The 19,379-nt window shown below is 34.4% G+C and overlaps 1 long non-coding RNA gene across 2 annotated transcripts in view; it reads right to left on the bottom strand.

Annotated features, from left to right (window-relative positions):
• Positions 1 to 19,379, bottom strand: part of LOC147803236 (uncharacterized) — a 107,340-nt gene that overhangs the window by 66,419 nt on the left and 21,542 nt on the right. For both annotated transcript variants that reach the window (XR_015428934.1, XR_015428935.1), the window contains exon 4: positions 9,340 to 9,391. This is a non-coding gene — a long non-coding RNA (uncharacterized LOC147803236). The remainder of the gene's footprint in view (positions 1 to 9,339; positions 9,392 to 19,379) is intronic.

Here is a 19,379-nt window from a genome sequence, read left to right as displayed (position 1 = left end):
ATAACGAACGCAAAATGTTTAAGTTTGTTAAAAATGTTTATTCCTCTGATAAAGTTACACTATTATTTTGAATAAATTGTTCTGAGAAAGTTTAACCTTTTATATTCTCTCCAGTGGTGATCGCGCTCATCGCAGCACGCTAAAAGCAACCTTCTTGGAAAAATAATTAGATTATACTACGTGAGTTATTGGATTGTATACTACGTGGCGACGATTCAAGTTTGTTTTTAAGATCATTCGTTTGGTTTTATTATGCAATTTGTTCCCCTTAGAAATTCTTTTTTCGTTGTTAGTATTAATTTTAATATAAATTTAATTCTAAAATGAAAATACGTGTCAAAATTGCGTTAGTGCGTTAATTCGTTTAATTTGTTTAAACTCGTTATTAAAGTTGAACATTACAAACGAAATTGAGCAGAATCTTACTGAATCTCTATTTGCAAGTATGCTTTTTAAACTACCACTAAACATGGAAGAATAATATCACACTTTGGTTCACAGACAACAAATTCGAACAAATTCGCAAACTTCCTTCTGCATTGCAGTTAGGGGACGACAAAAACCGTCACAAATGCAAACGCTTGCAGGCACAGAACGCCAATAAATAAAAAATAAAAAACGGACAACCCTGAATAATTTTTGATAATAATGTAATAATTGATTTTAATAGTTATGTAATAATTGATCTTCACATTCTAGAACTCAATCTTGATGATTCGAGGGGGTGACCTCAAACATGCTAATTAATAAGTGCAGACGATATTTTAAGTTACGAAATCGGACACAAATACGTACTTTCTCTGAAAAAACATACTTTTTTCCCGACGGAATTGAATTTCTGATCTCCGAAATATAGGAGGCCCATAGCTTCGACAGGAGAACACTCCAAGGTATGGACCAATTAATGTTAATTTTACTTGTTGCGGATTTCACTATACATACGGAAACGAATTTCATAATTGTATTCAAAGAAAATTTCAGTTAGCTTAAAAAGTTTTCGAGATATAGCGAAATACGCTAAAAGTAAAAGGACCATTAAGCGCTTCTCTGACCAAATTATTGGGACCATATGACAAAAATTGCGTCTATATTTTGGGGGTCAGAAATCTGAATCCGTCGTTAACAAGGTATGTTTATTCATTGAAAGTACGTTTTTTGTATCTGATTTCGTAACTAAAAATATCGTCTGCACTTACTAAATACCATTTTTGATGTCACCTCATCGAACCATGAAGATTGAGTGCTAGAACGTGAAAATCCGATCATTAGATCAAAAGTTATTCAGGGTGGTCCTTTTTTTGTGCACTGCACATCTTTAAATGAACATTTTTTGAAAACCTTACGGCTACAACGTTTGCCAGCAGAAATACCAACAAATCTTTCCGTTAGCTAAGCGCCACTCGAAAATTTAGCTCAACTAGCTGATAAAATAGCCAAATTTAGAACGGATCGCCTACTAAATGTTTGTGTGATAAATAAATCCACTAGTTCAAATCTGAAAATCCACGAAAAGATTTTTCAACATCGAACTTGGTATATCAACACTTCGTATCGATGATAACGATAACAGGTAACACCTGGTATCGATGTAATAACACTTCGTCAGCAAATAACAGCAATTTGAAAGATTTTCTCGTGAGAGATCGCGCAATCGATCTCGAACAAGATATAATAATTTTCTTAGAGACAGATCCAGCTATAGGGAAAAGAAGGAACGTCTAAATTCAGTTTTTATCATTCGAAATTTTGTCAAAAAGCTAGGTTAAAAGCTAGGTTTCTCGTGTTCTTACAACAATAGCCAGAAGAACTAAAAACGGTTGTCGCTGGGACGGCGACAAGTGATCTAAATGCCGAATGATGTTCGTGTCGTTTAGTTGTATTTCATAAAAATACGAATTAAAATTTTTTAGTGGATTCAGGTTTGGACGTGAGTAACTTGCCCGCCTCGAAAATGATTAGAAATTTGTAACCATTAGAATTTTTTAAAGCTAATAATTCAAAAATGTTGACCTACGGAAGTAAGTTATTGAACAGCATTAATCGTTCTTCGTAATTCAGAATTACGAAAGGACTGCAAATAAAAAAAATTTAATTACTCCGTTGCCTATTCCAATTATTTTCAGAGCACTTAGGGCTGTTGATTGACCAAAAATGGCGTAAATTAATTGTCCCTTTTCTTTATTTGGCATAACTACCGAAATGGATACTTTTTAAATAAAATAAATTTCAGGTGACGCATATTTTTTATTTTATAACCGGCGTTGAACAGCCGACCCCAATTTTTTTTTTGGCTTACGACTACTCATGTCCTTGTCATTTTGAACCCAATCCAGAAGACAAGGGAACTACTGGATGAAGTATTGGGAGAAATTTTGCCTTCGTGGCAGACTTATTTTGACGGAACTACCTCGTATTTGCGTTACAAGGAGAAGAAAACCACGAAAACCTGCCCTGGTAAGATGGATGGCAAGGGGACTCCATAATCCGTCTACCACTGAGGATATTTTACGTCAGCACTATGGTCGATCGTGCCGCGTGCGGAAATCGAATCAACCAGTTGTTGCGGGGATCTAACCTGGGTCACCTCGTTGAAAGGCGAGTGCTCTATTCCCTAAGCCACCATGGCTCAGGAGACACATATTAAATTTTCTGGGAATGAGTAAATTAACCTCAAAAATAAAGCAGGCGTATACTGCACATTACATCAATGCAACTGGTCCGCCTACACAGAGTAAACCTAGACGATTAAGTCCAAAAAATATAGGATGTTGTAAAACAAGAATTTCAGTTTATGCTAGAGCAGGGTATTCGCCAGCCCTCGGTGTCTCTATAGTCGTCTCTATTACTTAAAGCTTAGGAAATATTCAACCAGTTGGGGACTAAAGGAAATTAAACACAGCAACAACAAGATTCCCCAACAATAAGATTTCACCCACGCGTTTCATAACAAATATTTTTTTCAAAGATTGATATTGTCCGTGCTTATTTTCATATTCCAGTACACTCCAGACGACAAACAAAAAGTTGAGAACACTTTTTGGTTTTTCGAGTTTTGGTCGCAAACTTTTCAGAGGTTCATTAATAAATGCAAAATTTATTAAATTCTGCGTTTTTTGGAGATTTGCCTTATCGCTACGTTAACCTCGGTGAAATCTTTATTTTTTTAGTGAATCAGAGGAACAGCCAGGGTACGTAGCCAAATCTCTCAACAAAAAATAAGCACCTTTTAAGTAGGGGAGAGTGGGGTCAATTGTAACAGGGTACGATTGTAACAGAGCAAAAATTTCGAGTATCGGGTTCTAGACTTGGTTCCTAGGTGGCGCACAAGGTGTATTTAATAAATCTACATGTACACCCCTGCTGGCAACCATTTTTATGTACTTTTGAAAGAGTTACATCACAAAAGATATTTTCACGCTACGCAAGTACTTTTTTTGGTATTAGAATATTATATTGTAACAAAGTAATTTTGCTTAAACAAATAAAAATTATTAACCGAATATGTAAGTGGACACCTTAATTAACATTTCAATAAAAAAAGATTAGTTTTGTTAATTAACTAGCAATGTTTTTAACAAATGAAGCTGAAATGGCATCTTGGGGACGATTGTAACAATAGGTTAAGGGACGATTGTAACAGCTGAAAATAAATAATCTTATGTTAACAAACCATTACTTAACTCTTTAAGAACCACCAATAGTTTCCTATATCATTTATATTATGCTGCGTGTGCATTATTTTATGTGTCACCTTTCACGGAATAAATTAAAATTTTTAACCCTTTAAAGTTAAAAGTTTGACCCTTTAGGTCTCTGCTCATTATTATTTTTACTCCTAAAATATCACTACTATTTTGATCAAGAAAAAAATATATCACAACTATGATAATATGTATAATTAACTATGTTTCAGTTGAATTTGTGAACTGTTACAATTGACCCCGCAAGTGGGGACAATTGTAACAAGTGCACGATTGTCAAAAATTGTTAATAACTAATATAATAACATTTAAAATAAGGTATTTATTTTTTTTCTAGTAGAGGATAGTCTACTTTACTCGTCTGTCAATTAATACTAATAATATATTGGATTTTTGTTAGTTAAAAATAGTTAAGTAAAAAATGTTACAATTGACCCCACTCTCCCCTACTTATCAAGCACTCAAAAAATATTTTTAAGCACTCTATACTTTAAGAAAATGCAAAATAATTTTCAAAGACTTTACATGATGAAGATAAAATAACTAGTTTCTGACTCTTTTTCTTGATTATATTAGACACCATAAACAGATAAATAGATTTCCGTTCGATATCAGAAGGTGGAAAATGATGTCTGAAATGGTGAATATTTTGCAAAATGTTGCAGAAGAGTGCAATAATCTTACCGAACCCAGCTCAGTAGACGCACATGCGGATTCGCAAGTATTACATCAAACGTGTAAAATGATTGGCGCTTTCATACGCTATGGACCGACGGTACGTCACAAGAGATTGTGGCTGAATGATTTGCGAGAATGTTGAATAGAACAATGTGAAAAACACGGCTTTGCATAATACGCTGCAAAATCGACATGGTAAAGAAAAAATCTCATTTTCGAAAGGAAAAAATGAAGCACTTTTTAAAAATATCCAATGAAAAAAGCACCTTTAAGGGCTTTTAAAAAACAAAAATAAGTACCTTTAACCACTTTTTTAAAAACGCTACGCACCTTGACAGCACAAAACGCATGTTCGAGCCGTATTTCAAAAATTAAACGAATATGGTTTAACAGTGAACGTATCAAAATGTCCGTTTGGAGTGTCAGAAATTTCGCTTTTTGGATAATTAATAACTAACGATAGCAACAAACCACAACCTGATAAAATATACACTATTTTAAGTTACCCGCAGCCAAAAGCAATTAAGAATTGGGAAGATTTCTCTGATTTCTTAATTTTTTGTGTTCTACCTAAACTTATTTAAATGATTTTTTGGAAGGCTCAAAGAGCGGAATGATAATCGTGTGATTAACTGGTCAGAACAGGCCATGAGCGAATTTCAAAATTGCAAAACCCTTTCAGCAAACGCTACGCAGCTTGCGCATCCTAACCTCGATGCAAATTTAGAATTGTCGCGCGTATGCCTCGGATTTTGCAACGGAAAAATCTTTATTTCAAACAGAAAATTTACTTCTTCAACTGTTAGCATTTTTTGCACTAACTATACGAAACTGAAAAATGCTATAGCGCTTACGATAGGGAGTTGTAATCAAGCAATTCAGTTAAGTGCTCGAAATTTTGCTTTGCTCACAGAAAACAAACCACTCACCTATGCATTTAAGCAAAAGTGAGATAAATGTTCACCCTCGGCAAGCTCGTCAATTAGATTTTTTTATCTCGGTTTACAATTGATATAGGATACCCAAATGGTTCTGATAATATAACAGCAGATGCGTTATCAAAAATAGCTTCTATAAACAATACCAAATCCTATAGATTATAGCAAAATCGCAGAAGCTCAGGAAAATGATAAACAATTTAATCGTTTAATCAATATTTCCCAAGATTTAGATTTTAAAAATGTAAATATGGCTGATACAAACGCTTTTTTTTTATACTGCGACATTTCTACTTAAAATGTTAGACCTTTTATTCCAAGACAATTGCGTACACAAATATTTGATAGCATTCATTACTTATCACACTCCAGTACGAAAGCAATTAATAAACTGATTGTTAATGGATTTATTTAGCCTAACTTAAATAGAGATTGCAATATGAGGTATAGTTACTGCATGCCATGTCAAAAATCATAAGGCATACTAAATCCCCTATTTTTTTTCTTTTCCAATAAAGTCCAACCGCTTTGACCTTATTCATCTTGATATCGTTGGCCCATTGCCACCATCCAAAGGATTTTCATACTGCTTAACGATGATCGACAGACTTACTAGAGGGGTGGTAGCTGTTCCGATTACAGAAGAGACGGTAACTTTATTTAAAAGCTGTATTGCTCGCTTTGGTAGGTAGGTACTTTATTTACCTCTCACTAGAGCTACACAATGAGCTATTGGCGACTGTCTGGAAAACTTCTCTGAGGGTGATCCGAAGACATTCCATCACAAATTTGATGGCTCTCCTGCTTGGCGGCCCGACGACCTGCTCTCGAACTAGAGCACTTAACGGTAGAACAGTTTAACGAGGACCGATACCGCACAGTCTCGGTCCCTACGCAGGCTGGTCAAACGGGTCACCCACCCGCTTACTGAACGCAGCGAGTGATGCTTGAGTTCGGTGTTCTACTGGGAAACGTATCTTTACGATCAGTCCACTGCGGGACTGCCCGGTTTAGGTCACCTTCAGTGATAACGATCGACCAGGGTCACCAGTTCGAGAGTAGACTCTTCAAAACTCTAGCACATCTCGTGGGCATCATCTGGGATCCTCACCTTACCATCCTCAAAGTAATGGAATGATAGAACAATGGCACCGACCCTTGAAAGCTGCCCTAAAGGCCTACAATACAGACTGTGGGGAGAGTAGAAATCGACAATGCCAACCTATATTTATCAAAAGGTACCTCAAGATTGGATCGAGTTAGCAGGTCTTATATACTAATGAATTGATATTTGATAATCGCAATGATAGTTAAGCCATACTACTCCGCCACCAGACTTTTATCAGGGATACAATTCGAGGAACGGATACTACTAGGACTGTATTAAGTTTACCGGATTTTGAGCATTTGAGGTGAGAGTTGTATTAAGTTCATGGTAGTGTATGTGGTCTCTCCTGTGTTGCTATTAACAGTCTAGAGCAGGGGTTTCCAACTTGCATGAGACCGGGGGCCACAATTAAAAACAAAAATCAAATGGTGGGCAGCAACTTTATCAAAATTTTATGCAGGACTCTTTTACGTTTGAAGGAACATTAAATATTACTATCAGATTTTTACCAAGTTGCACAAAACAAAAGTATTGAATTACAAATTAAAATGAGAAGTAGATTTTTAAAAATATTTAATTGTTATTAATAATATTTTTTAAAATATTAAATAAATAATAAAAATTCGGACGACAATAACTTTAATGTGCACCTATGTATTAAACAATTTATGTGCAACAGATATCTAATTGTTAAGATATAAAACTTAAAAAAGGTTAGTATTAAAACTTACATAGTAGCACACAAAATATTCAATGAGAAAATTGAGGTTTGTCTGCTGCAACCACCAGAGAATAGATATTTACATTTAAAATTTACAAATGTGTGTGTAAATATTTTCGTCCTAAATGAGTGGTTTCAAAAAGTTAAATCGGAGAATTTCTTCAAGAAAATTTCTGATACACGCATGCTAAATTATATTCACAAAACACAAAAAAAAGAAAAAGAAATTAAATAAAAAAGAGCAACATGCACAATTATTGAATAAATATTTATATTGCATTTGAATAAATATTTTCTTGGATGCAAAACCTGAGAAATAAATTTTTTTTGCACCGTTGGTATGTTAAATTTCACAGAAACGAAGAAATAAGTTTTTTATTAACAAGAAAAGTATTTTAAACCCACATAGATTTCTTACGAAAATTGTCCGTAAAAAATGACAACTAATATATTTTAGTTCGAGGGCCACGAAAAAAGGCCCCGCAGGCCGGATGCGGCCCAGTTGGAAACCCCTGGTCTAGAGTGTGTAGGATCACGTTGTGTGTGTAAATGAAAGTGAGAAGCAACAGCGCGAGGAGGACGATGACTCAGTCATAAATAGAAAGTAAACTTTTTAATGCGTACCATACATAAAGGTATGCTTCTTCATAGCACGTCAGCAGGTCACAAATATGGGAAATGCAGAAATCGACAATGTCAGCTTTCATCTATCAAAAGTACCTCAAGATTCAATCGAGTTAATATGTCTTACAGTGAATTGATGCTTAATAAACGTAGTTATACAGTGAATTCGCGATAACTCGAATCTGATAGGACTGACGAAAAACTTCGACATATCGGAAGTTCGACTTACCGTTAGTTTCGGTTTTGGACTTTCAAAATATTATTGGATTATTTAATTAATGCTTATTTATTAATTAAAACTCTTCTAAATGCTTACAATATTTAAGATAATTTTTCTGACAAGCCATTTACGATAACACTGTTTGAAGCACTTTATGATACCCTGGTCCATCGGCTGCAACTTTGCTGTTGTGTCTGGTGGGAGAAACTGCAAGTTTACTGCTTTCAAATTAGGTAGATCACTATGCGTTGTTCATTTACCCATAAAGAGTATCACTTTTCTTTTTTTAGCGAAGAATTTCCGATCCAATTTTCTTACATAGTCTTCAAATAAAACTGATGTCATCCAAAACTTTTTGTTAGACTTGTAATCCAAAGGATACGTTTTTACATTCTTGAAATATCGGGGATTTCGGTATTTTCCGAAAACAACTAAGGGCAATTTCTCTGTCCCAAGCTCATTTCTTCCGACTAGGACAGTCAAACGTTCCTTGCTCATTTTACCCCCTGAGCAGTTTTCATCCTTAAACATCATAGTCTTATTTGGAAGACATTTAAAAAATAAACCCATTTCATCAATATTGAAAACATCATTTTAACTGTATCCTTTAAGTAAATTTGGTAACGTTTCATTTAACCATTGCTCACATACTTCAAGAGGGACAGCTTTAGCTTCTCCATGAAGAGTGGAAAGACATTGTGTGTGTGTTGCAAAGGAAGGGGCAAGATATCTGCTCCTAGATTTTTTTTTCTTGCTTTAAAAGATAAAACAAAATCGAGTTAAAAGAAGTAAAATTCGAGTAATCGAGAATAATTAACATGAAATTGAAGATAAAAGGGTCGGGACCTCATAAAAAAATCGAGTTATAGTAATATTCGAGTTATCGTACTTCGAGTTATAGCGAATTGACTGTAGTTATGCCACAAGACCATTGGTCAGCCTTCTAACCGGCTATTCTCTTGGGCTTTCGAGCTGTATATATGGAAGATTTACCTCCTTTTCAAATCAGACGATATGATCGTTCAAAAAAAGTACGTTTTTGTGTCTGATCTCGTAACTTAAAATGGATGAATTATTGTTTGAACAAATTAATTAGCATGTTTGAAATGACCCCCTTGAATCATTCATATTGAGACCAAGAGAGTGAAGATCCAATCATCAGATCAAAAATTATTCAGAGTGGTCCATTTATTATTTTTTTGTACACTGTAAATCCGAATTCTTGTCAATAGCTGCAGTAGTTATCCATTTGTGTTGTAGTTTTAAAAAAAAATATTGAAAAATTTTAATTTTTGGTCAAAACACGTAAAGGTATCAAAATAAATAAAACATGAAAATTATATTCTTACCTATATTTTGTTGCTCTACGTTATTCAGCTCAATCGACATCATAACTCTTTCCTATAACAAAAATAGGTGCTATAGTAGAACCATACTTCAAAAAAAGCAGTCTATATCGCACACTAAAAAATGCATGGTGTGTCACAATTCCATTTATAATTTAAAAGTTGCATTCTTATGTGCTTTTATAATCTTAAACAAAAAAATATTTAGTTTCTTAATTTATTCCTTTGCAGTGCTCGCCACTCTCATCAGTATTTTTACTCCCGCCAGCTTGGCGAGTAAAGGTTTTTTTTTAATTAATTTTATTTTATAACCATCGTTGAACAGCCCACCCAATTTTATGGGTTTACGACAACTAATGTTCAACTCCGTAGCCTTGTCATTTTGAACCAAATTCAGAAGACAAGGAAACTCCTGGATCAAGTATAGGAAGAAATTTGCTTTCGCGGAAGACTTTCTGATGGAGCTAATCCGCATTTACGTTACATGGAGAAGGAAACCACGAGAACCTCCCCAGGTTAGTCTGACGGCAAGGGGACTCTAACCTGATCTGTCAGCACTGTGGTCGGTACAATACAAACCGGATAAGTAATTCGTATCGACAGGGATTCGAACCCGGTTCGCCGAATTGGAAGGCGAACGCTCTATTCCCTGAATCATCGCGGCGACTCAGGGAATAACATTTGAGGGAAAGGCAACTCTGTGTTAAACATCCTCCGTCAGGTGAAGAACTAGCACTTATAGTTTGACTATAGAAAGAACTCCCCTCGGCACGAAGTTTACAGCAGTCTGCTACTTTGGTAACAAGAAATAGTGCACCTGGAATAAAGGAGCTCCTTTTCTCCCTGGTTCTCTTTCTCTCTCATTGACCCGAGTCACCCAACACCCATACTTGAAATAGTTAAACGTTCGTTCCAACATTTGATTTCTAAGGAACTATGGTAGAAACTATGATGAACAAACCATCAAAACAAGTTGCTATTCTTGTGTTGGACCATCATAGATCGATCAGAATTTCTACAATGGGGTTATTGTTACTTATGTTGGTTACCAACAAAAAATATAATGGAATTATTGATGGTTATTGATGATGGAATTATCGTTGGTTACCATCATGATTATGTTGGTCCATCAAGGGAAAAGTATCAAAAATTTTGACTTGGGTAATCTTTTTGGTTTTGTTTGGTTAGAGTAGGCCATGGCTCGCCAAACTTTTTTGATCATGGAATTTGCATTTATATGCATTTATTTGCATTTATATAATTCTCCGAAATCTCCATCGACCCCCATAAAAGTGATTTTCTGTTAATTAAAATAAAACTCTATTAGATACGGTGTTTGTACATTTATTTTATGAATTTAAACATTTATTAAAGTAATAGTACATTGTGTAACAATAGTTTTATGAGAAAATAAGTAAAGTTACTACAGATTTATTGCTTCTTAATCAATGAGATGGGTGTGCCTAGTGTTTTTTTGCAAAGTTCGCTATAGTGGCTTCAAAATTGGTCAATTTTAATCTTAAATTCCCTCAAAACTCCACATATATTTCTGTACTTAGTTAAGATTGAATTTGCGTAACTGAAACCGGCTTCAACCTTATAGGAACTTGGAAATTCTAGCATAAATGGCTGAGCTATTTCGTAAAGTTTTACATATTTTTGCATTATATTTATACACTGGTTATCATAAATTAAGGAAAAATCACAAAAATAGCGATAACTCTTTCAAAAGTAAGCCAAACCGTGCAAAATTTGCATATGTTGTCCACTAAGAGTAGCTGAGTAAAATTGCAATATGCAAATTAGTGGCGCTGCACTCGGCTTACGTCATCTGCCTGGAGCATAAAAGTCCAAGTTTGAGAGAAAGCACACAAATTTTACTGTGATTGCGACATTGAAAATCTGAGATAGCCAATTCGTAATAATGACCTCTAGGCATCATTTGCCTGAAGAACTACGATGGAGAGCCATCGGGAGACTAGAGGCAGGGCAGAGTCAATCAGAAGTGGCCAGATGGCTAAATGTGAGTCCATCTGTGGTTCATAGACTTTGGAGGCAATTTCAAACCACAGATTCGGCATCTAGGAGGTTCAGTCAAGGACGGCCAACTGTTACGACCAGTGCCGATGACCAATATTTGACATTAAGTGCACGCAGGAATAGAACCGCTACTCCGACACATCTTAGATCCTCTCTTGCTGCAGCCACCGGAAGGTTGGTGTCAACGTCAACTGTGCGCAGAAGGCTCCACGAAGGTGGTCTGTATGCGAGACGACCAGCCATTTGCGTGCCGCTCACATCACGCCATAGGAGAGACCGTTTGCAGTGGGCCCGACAACATGTCCACTGGACGTCAGATCAATGGAGGCCTGTTCTCTTTACGGATGAGTCCAGGTTTAGTCTAGAAAGTGACAGTAGACGTTATTTGATATGGAGAGAACCTGGGACCCGTTATCATCCATCAAACATCCGTGAAAGAGATGCATACGGAAGAGGCAGTGTCTGTGTTTGGGGAGGCATATCCTTAGGAGGGCGCACATACCTCCATGTCTTTCCAAGGGGAACCGTGAATGCTCAGGTTTATCGAGACAACATCCTTGATGCTTATGTGCGCCCATATGCCGGGGCAATTGGTGATTGCTTCCTGTTACAGGACGATAATGCAAGACCACACAGAGCTCGCATTGTTGATGATTATCTTCAACAGGAAACAATTACTCGCATGGAGTGGCCAGCTCGATCCCCGGACTTGAATCCTATCGAGCACGTTTGGGATGCTCTAGGGAGGCGTGTATCTGCCATCAATCCGCCCCCTCAGACCCTTGCCACGCTTGCAACTGCTTTACAAGAGCAATGGCTCTCACTTCCTATTGAACTGATAGACCGCATAATTGAAAGCATCACACATCGCTGTTTGTGCTGTATTGCTTCTAGAGGCAATCATATTCCATATTAAAGGTACTTTTTCTATTGCAAACCGATACTTCCAATTTGTTTATTTTATACATGTGCTAATTTCTATACTACTATTAATGTCTGATAATTTCTTTTTATGTTGTTTAATACCTTACTATGTGTTGTATATTGTGGGTAAGTTTCATAAAATTCCATGTGTAATTTCTTGAGTTATCGCGATTTTTGTGAATTTTCCTTAATTTATGATAACCAGTGTATTTGTCCAAAACTTGCTTATTGTTAAATTTTTAAAAAGCGTCTTTGCTTCAAGATCCGATAATAATTCAGCAAGCTCATCTTGCAGGTTGATATCCACGTTTTCAATTTGAGCAGAAAATGGCACAATAATCCAATCAGGGATGTCAATGTTTTTCAAATCAACAAAGCGCAGTTTAAAATCGTCGCTCAAGTTTTGAAGATTACCTGTTTATGTATAAAAGTTTTAATAATGACACTGCAAATATTCAACACAGTTTGCAAAGATAACTGAAACTGTGTATGATATTTGCGTTTGTAACGTCAATGTTCTTCACACGTGACATTTGGACAAGAGCACATTGACTTATAAACTAGTGCAGAGCTCGTATAATATAATAGCGCAGAGTTCGTGCCACTGGTACGTAAATACTTGTTTCACCCGAATAAATATACGTTTATTAATTTATGTTCTATAAAGAAACTGATATTAAGTCAATTATAAAAAGATTCGCAAATTTTACATACTGATTTACAGTGGTGGCCAAAAGTGTGGACACTTTTTGAAAGTTTCATGTTTTTCAACTTTGTGTGCTTGTAGAATATATTAATTTTCACTTAAATACAAACATTTATGTATGAAATTGAAGGTAATTTAATGTGAAATTTAATAACAAAAACAAAATTAAAATATCTGTATTACAAAAAAAGTTATGCCTATTTTAGTAGAACAAACAAACATAAATCGTTTTGAATAAAGACGTGTTTTGTAATAAAAGCGTACTAACCAATCACAAACACTGTTCTTAGGACCAATCAAATGTCTGTAACTATAGTTTAGGTTATTTGGATGGCAAAAGAGTTAATGTTGTGGAAATATTTTGCGGAATGATGCATACTAGTACAGTTAAATAGAGTATTGCTGTTTTTTAATTTTAAAGTCCTTTCTTTTAATTAAACTAATTTTAAACAATGTCATCAACAAGAAGAACTAATTGGACATCTACAAAAAGAAGCCGAATTGTCATATTGAGAGAAAATGGCCTCTCTTATGCTGAAATTGCAAAACAAGTTAGTGGTTCAGCGACTTCTTCTGGTGTACGAAAGTTCTGTTTACGTTATGAAAAAACGAAATCAGTGGAAAATAAAGCCAAATCAGGCCGAAAAAAATTCACAAGTGCTACCGCCGATAGAAAAATTAAACTGCTATGCCTTCAAGCTAGAAAAACTTCATCGGATGCCATTAGATGGGAAATGAATGCAGCGGGTATTGCAGTAAGTTCAAGAACAATAAGAAGAGGGTTATCAGGATTTGGACTACAAGCTAGAATTCCCAGGAAAAAACCATATTTAAATCAAAAGCAAAGCGAAAAACGAGTTAAGTGGGCAAAAGAACACATTAAATGGTCAGAAAATCAATGGAAGCAAGTAATCTGGAGCGATGAGAGTGAAATATCGCTCTTTGGTAGTGATGATAGAAAATACGTGAGACGTAGAGTAGGGGAAGCACTTTATCCTGATTGCACTACAAAAAACCCAACAAATGTTATGATTTTGGCATGTATGTCTGCAGATGGTGTGGGCCGAATTCAAGTGATTCTTGGCATCCTGAATGCCAAAAAATACATCGAAACTGTCCTGAAACCAAAATTGATACCTTCCATCCGGGATCTCTTCCCCAACAACGCACCATTTATTTTTCAGCAGGATTCAGCTCCATGCCACACAGCAAAAGTATGCAAAGCATGGTTTCAAAATAAGGGTATAGATATATTACCATGGCCAAGAAACAGTCCTGATCTCAATCCAATTGAAAATTTGTGGCGACGTTTGAAAACTCTTGTACGAAAAAAACGTCCATCCAATAAAAGACAACTTATTGAAGCTATAATTGATTCTTGGCACCATGTGATTACGAAAGATGAACTCCAAACACTCGTTCACTCGATGAAAAGACGCTGTGAAGCTGTCTTAAAAAATAAGGGTTATCCTACTAAGTATTGATTGTGTAAGTATCACTTTAAAAAAATGCAAATCAAAGATAGATCTTACTCTTAGTTGCATAACTTTTTTTTGTAATACAGATATTGTAATACTGTATTCATTATTAAATTCTACATTAAATTACCTTCAATTTGATACATAAACTTTTGTATTTAAGTGAAAATTAATATATTCTACAAGCACACAAAGTTGAAAAACATGAAACTTTCAAAAAGTGTCCACACTTTTGGCCACCACTGTAGGTATGTGTAATTCGCATATTAAGAACTGTTTTTTCTTTGACCCCAATCGACCCTTCCGATTCGGATCGACCCCCATTCGACCCACTGGTTCAGATCAACCCCCGCTTTTGTTACAAAGATCCCTGGGGGTCTATATAGACTACTTTGGCGACCTCTGGAGTAGGCTAATATTTTCTCGTAGTGAACTAACACTAGGAGGTATGATTTAGTTTTGTGGTAGCCAATTTCACAATTAAACCCTAATTTTCTTAAGACGAATCTTGTTTCGGATCAAGGGCTAACGAAAACGTTTGGATGATTAACCATTTTCAATAAAGAGCTTAAACTAGGAGGAAAAATCCCCTTGTATCCCTAGCCATCAGGCTAACCGTGGGTGGTTTTCCTCTATGTAACGCAAATGCGGGTTAGTTCCATTTAAAAGCCCTCCACGGAGGCAAAGTTTCTCCCAATACTTGACCCAGGAGTTCTCTTGTCTTCTGGATTGGGTTCAAAATTACAAGGCTAAGGAGTTGAACATTGGTAGTCGTGATGGATAGCCCAACAAATTGGCTCGGCTGTTCAACGCCGGTTATAAAATAAAATTAAAAAAATTAGTTTACCTAGCAAAGAAGTGTTTTCGATAAAAAAAAAAACAAATAGCAGGTTTTCTATTTTTTTAAAAAAATACTTTTTAGCGGGATGGGTAATGAAAAGCTTTTGTGCGCAAGCATAGGCTTCCTATATCCTCATATAAAGCTAACTCGGTATTGTAAAATCTGAAATATATTTTGCTCTAAAAATCTTCAATATTTAATAAGTAAACAAAAAAATTTTAATAAGAAATTTAAGAGGCAAATTTTTTTTCTTCTTGCTACTGAATTTAGCTGAACTCTTATAATTAAAATATAATTAAGTTTTGAAATCATTTACAATCAGCGAAAAAAATTGCGTTTCATAGAAGCTTTTTTTTCTAACACAATTTTCTTTTAAAAAATTGCACCAATAATTTTCCGTGTACAAATTTTAACGTTAAAAAACTTTGTAGACTAACTGCCACTACAATTTTTCAATTCCTATTCTCAAGTATATAAAACATGTTAACTCGATTATATCCTGAGGTTCGTTTCGATAGATAACTCTGAAACATTCGTTAACATACTCCTCGCATTGGACGCCTTCGGACATGAACTGAACACGCCTATCTTGATAGTCGCATTCACTTTGATTTGAACACGTCTAGTTTGATGGATGGAACACAGTGAACAGTTGACTTTCTATTTGTGATTGCAACGTTATCCTTCTCGCGCTTTTGCTGCTTGGTGTAGATTGCGCACAACGGGGAGCTGCAAACACTGATAATAGCAGCAGATGAGTGATCACGCACACAACTGTGATCTTAACACAGCTCTTTAAATCACAGATCAAAATCTGGCGATCTTAATACAGCACTCCCGGCCTCTCTTAAAAACAGCAATAAATCGTACACTGATATCTATTCATAGAATTCCATCCCAAATAAAATTCTGGCGGGAGAGTAATGTAGCGTAGCTACCACTACATTTATTCAATACCAATTAACTAGTATATAGCAGTGTTTCTCAACCTTTTTATCATCACGGTCCTGTCAACGTTTGATAATTTTACTACGGCCCACGGAAGAAGGGAGCAGATTATCCAGATATGTCAAATTAGAATGTTTAATTAGTTTTAGTTCATAAAACAGATAGCTCTCAGCATTATAATCTTCGGAAACTTTTTTTTCCTCTCAAAAAGATAAATGATAAAAACAAAATTGTTTCATTATCAGCATTTATATAAAATAAATGAAGCAGTCTTACGCACCGTAATGTATTAATGAATATAGGTATTTATGATTAGAACTGCAGTATTACATTCTGAAAATAAAAGTTTAAATTATTTTCATAAGATCAGCTAAAAGAATCTTAACTTTCTATTTTATTTCATTTATCTCTAATCTTGTCAAACGTATTAACTCATTCCTGCCCTAGCGTCTTCTTAAAAGACAGTAAAAAAGTGAGAAAAAAAATCATTATTCGAATTTATTTTTCTAATCATGAAAGTTGTAGCATTTGTTTTCACGTAAATCTGAAAGATACAAATAAATTTATTACCACTTTTTTAAATTCGGTATTTTCCATACGTTAGTTTCTTTTTCTGGGCAAACTCAAAAAAAGGAAAGGCAAAGTTAAAAGGAAAATGGGACAAAGTTAGAAGGAAACCATTCAGGCATGCTTAGTTTTTATACAGCTTTTATATTGCACAAAAAATTGCAATTGTGATTTCAGAAGTCAAAATATTAAATTTAGAAGTTGTGACAATGTTATTTATAAGAATCTCTTCGTTTAGAGCCTGTCCAACATTGAGCCTTAACACCTTTCGAGTTTACGAACGCTTTATTTCTTTTAGTGTGCCTTTTCTTAAGTCAGGTAAGCACTTTTCAGATTTAAAAAATAATCTGAATGCTTTTAAAACCAACCTGTTTTCGAAATAATCCATTTGATATATTTTAAGAGCTTGAAAAAGAGTGTGTTTTCAAAGTTTTCATTTATAATTAAATAATAATTTTAGTTCATATTTTTATTCTTATTTTCCCCTTCATATTTTATCGCTTAGCTTGAAAAGAATTTATAAATAAATAAATATGAGTCTCATTTGATTTGTCAGAATGAAGGTAAAACCTTTCCTGTTTCTCACCGAGAAGACTGTGTACATACCTTCGTATATAGTAAAACAGAAAAGTACATACCTTTATTATCTGGTAAATATACCTTTATTATACGGTATATACCTTTATATATGGATAAATACTATTAATATTGAATTTATACTAAGAGGATGTTTTCTTCAGTAAGCATGAAATTCAGCTTTTTAAAAAAAAGAAAGACAATGACCTAATTTCTATTGAATTAGAACTACACTCGGACTTCTATTTAACGAACTTCCATTACGAATTTCTGTATTTTGCGAATTTTTTCGAGGAACCAAGAACATTTTGGAAATTTCTTCGAAAAATAACTTCCAAACAGCGAAGTGAATTTTCTGTTTAACGAACTTTTCTTCGAGATCCACTTTCCCAATTTACCAAAATATTTCAGAACATTTTAAACTTGTTAACGCATTTTATAGGGGAAATTACCTTGAATTGATTTTTGAATCCGCTTAACTTTTAGAGAATGAAATGCAAACAAAAAAGGATTTCATTGCTAACGAAAAACGCAGATAAAATTAACTGATTTTATCAGTAGCCATTAAACTTATATGAACGCATGTGGTAATGTATGTTTAAAATTACTCTTTAATAAATGCAGCTATAGTTTTATACATAAATTTAGCTTTTTTTTTAGTTGAAAATGTATGCAGAATGATAGTATAACACTGGATTATGTTTTGCTATATTCTTGCTTTCCATGCAGATTTATTTTACGGTTAAGATTTATGAAATAAACAGTAGATACTAGTTTACCAGATAAAAATGTATCAATTGCTTTTTTAATTATGCCTAGTGTTTATGAATTTAAAATGCGTTTTGAGTCGTTTAAGTATTTCAAAAGGTGATTTTTCTATTTAACGAATTTTCCTTATAACGAACTCATTATCGGGATTTAGCGACCTCGTTAAATAGAGGTCCGACTGCATATGTTTTATTCTAGGGAGTTTCTTACTAATTATGAGGAATAATTTTCTGACAGAATATGAGTGTTTTTTTATCACTTTGAGTTCGTTAAAAAACAAATATGTTGAAATAGTATTTACAACGATATTATTTTTTCAAAATAATTATAAATTAAATGTGTCTTAAGCGGATATCACACAAGGGAAAAATAAGAGCAACCATAAGCGGAACCTCGACTCTTAAGGCAATTTCGCAGAGTTGTTGATAGGGTTGCTGAATTGCCAAAACATTTGTTGATAGCGGTTATCATATTTTGTTGCATATCTTAACTTTTAAATTACATTTTATTTTTTTCATGTGATCCTATCATCTCATTCTTTTTCAATTTCTTTTTTTAAAAGGAGGAAAATGAAATCACAGACGCTGTAGAATATTGATTGATATTCGTTTAAATTTGTGCATTTTAAAAGTCTTTATTCAGCTACAAATAAATATTCTGAACACTACACTCCCATATTAGTGGAGCAGCATAGTATAAAAAGGATTATGATTTCTTGCTCATTATATGAAAATGACATTAAGATGTAAATAAATTCCATGTTGCATCTCTAAAGGGATAAGGGGGTAAAAGGAGGATAGAATTAAATACTATCTAGTATTTTTTTTTATGTTGAATCGAGTGACTAATATTCTAGAAGTTATTTATGTTTTATCTATTAACGTAAAGTTTATTTATCCATATTTACGTATCTAGCATTGCTAGCTAGGCAAGTGAGGTATCGTGTACGTTAAATCGAATAAAACCAAGCTGTCTGACTTAATACTTTAGCAATTCAAAAATTTATAAAAGTTTCCAGCGTAGAAAGAACAATTTTTTTACTTTGACTTATACCACTTTATGCAACTGACATTGCTATCTAGACAAGTGAGGCTTTTCTTCCAATTTAAATGTTTATGCTTAATCTCATAAAATAGTCCTTTGAAGCAATTGTTTAGAAGAAATGAGGATTTAATGTATGAAATATGCAATTGTG

Source organism: Parasteatoda tepidariorum, chromosome 9 (assembly GCF_982258835.1).
Source record: "Parasteatoda tepidariorum strain Cologne lab strain chromosome 9, Ptep-v5.0, whole genome shotgun sequence".
In the NCBI taxonomy this organism is placed as follows: Eukaryota; Metazoa; Arthropoda; class Arachnida; order Araneae; family Theridiidae; genus Parasteatoda; species Parasteatoda tepidariorum.
Note: the sequence above shows the minus strand (reverse complement) of the source record. Positions and strands in the feature narration are given on the sequence as shown.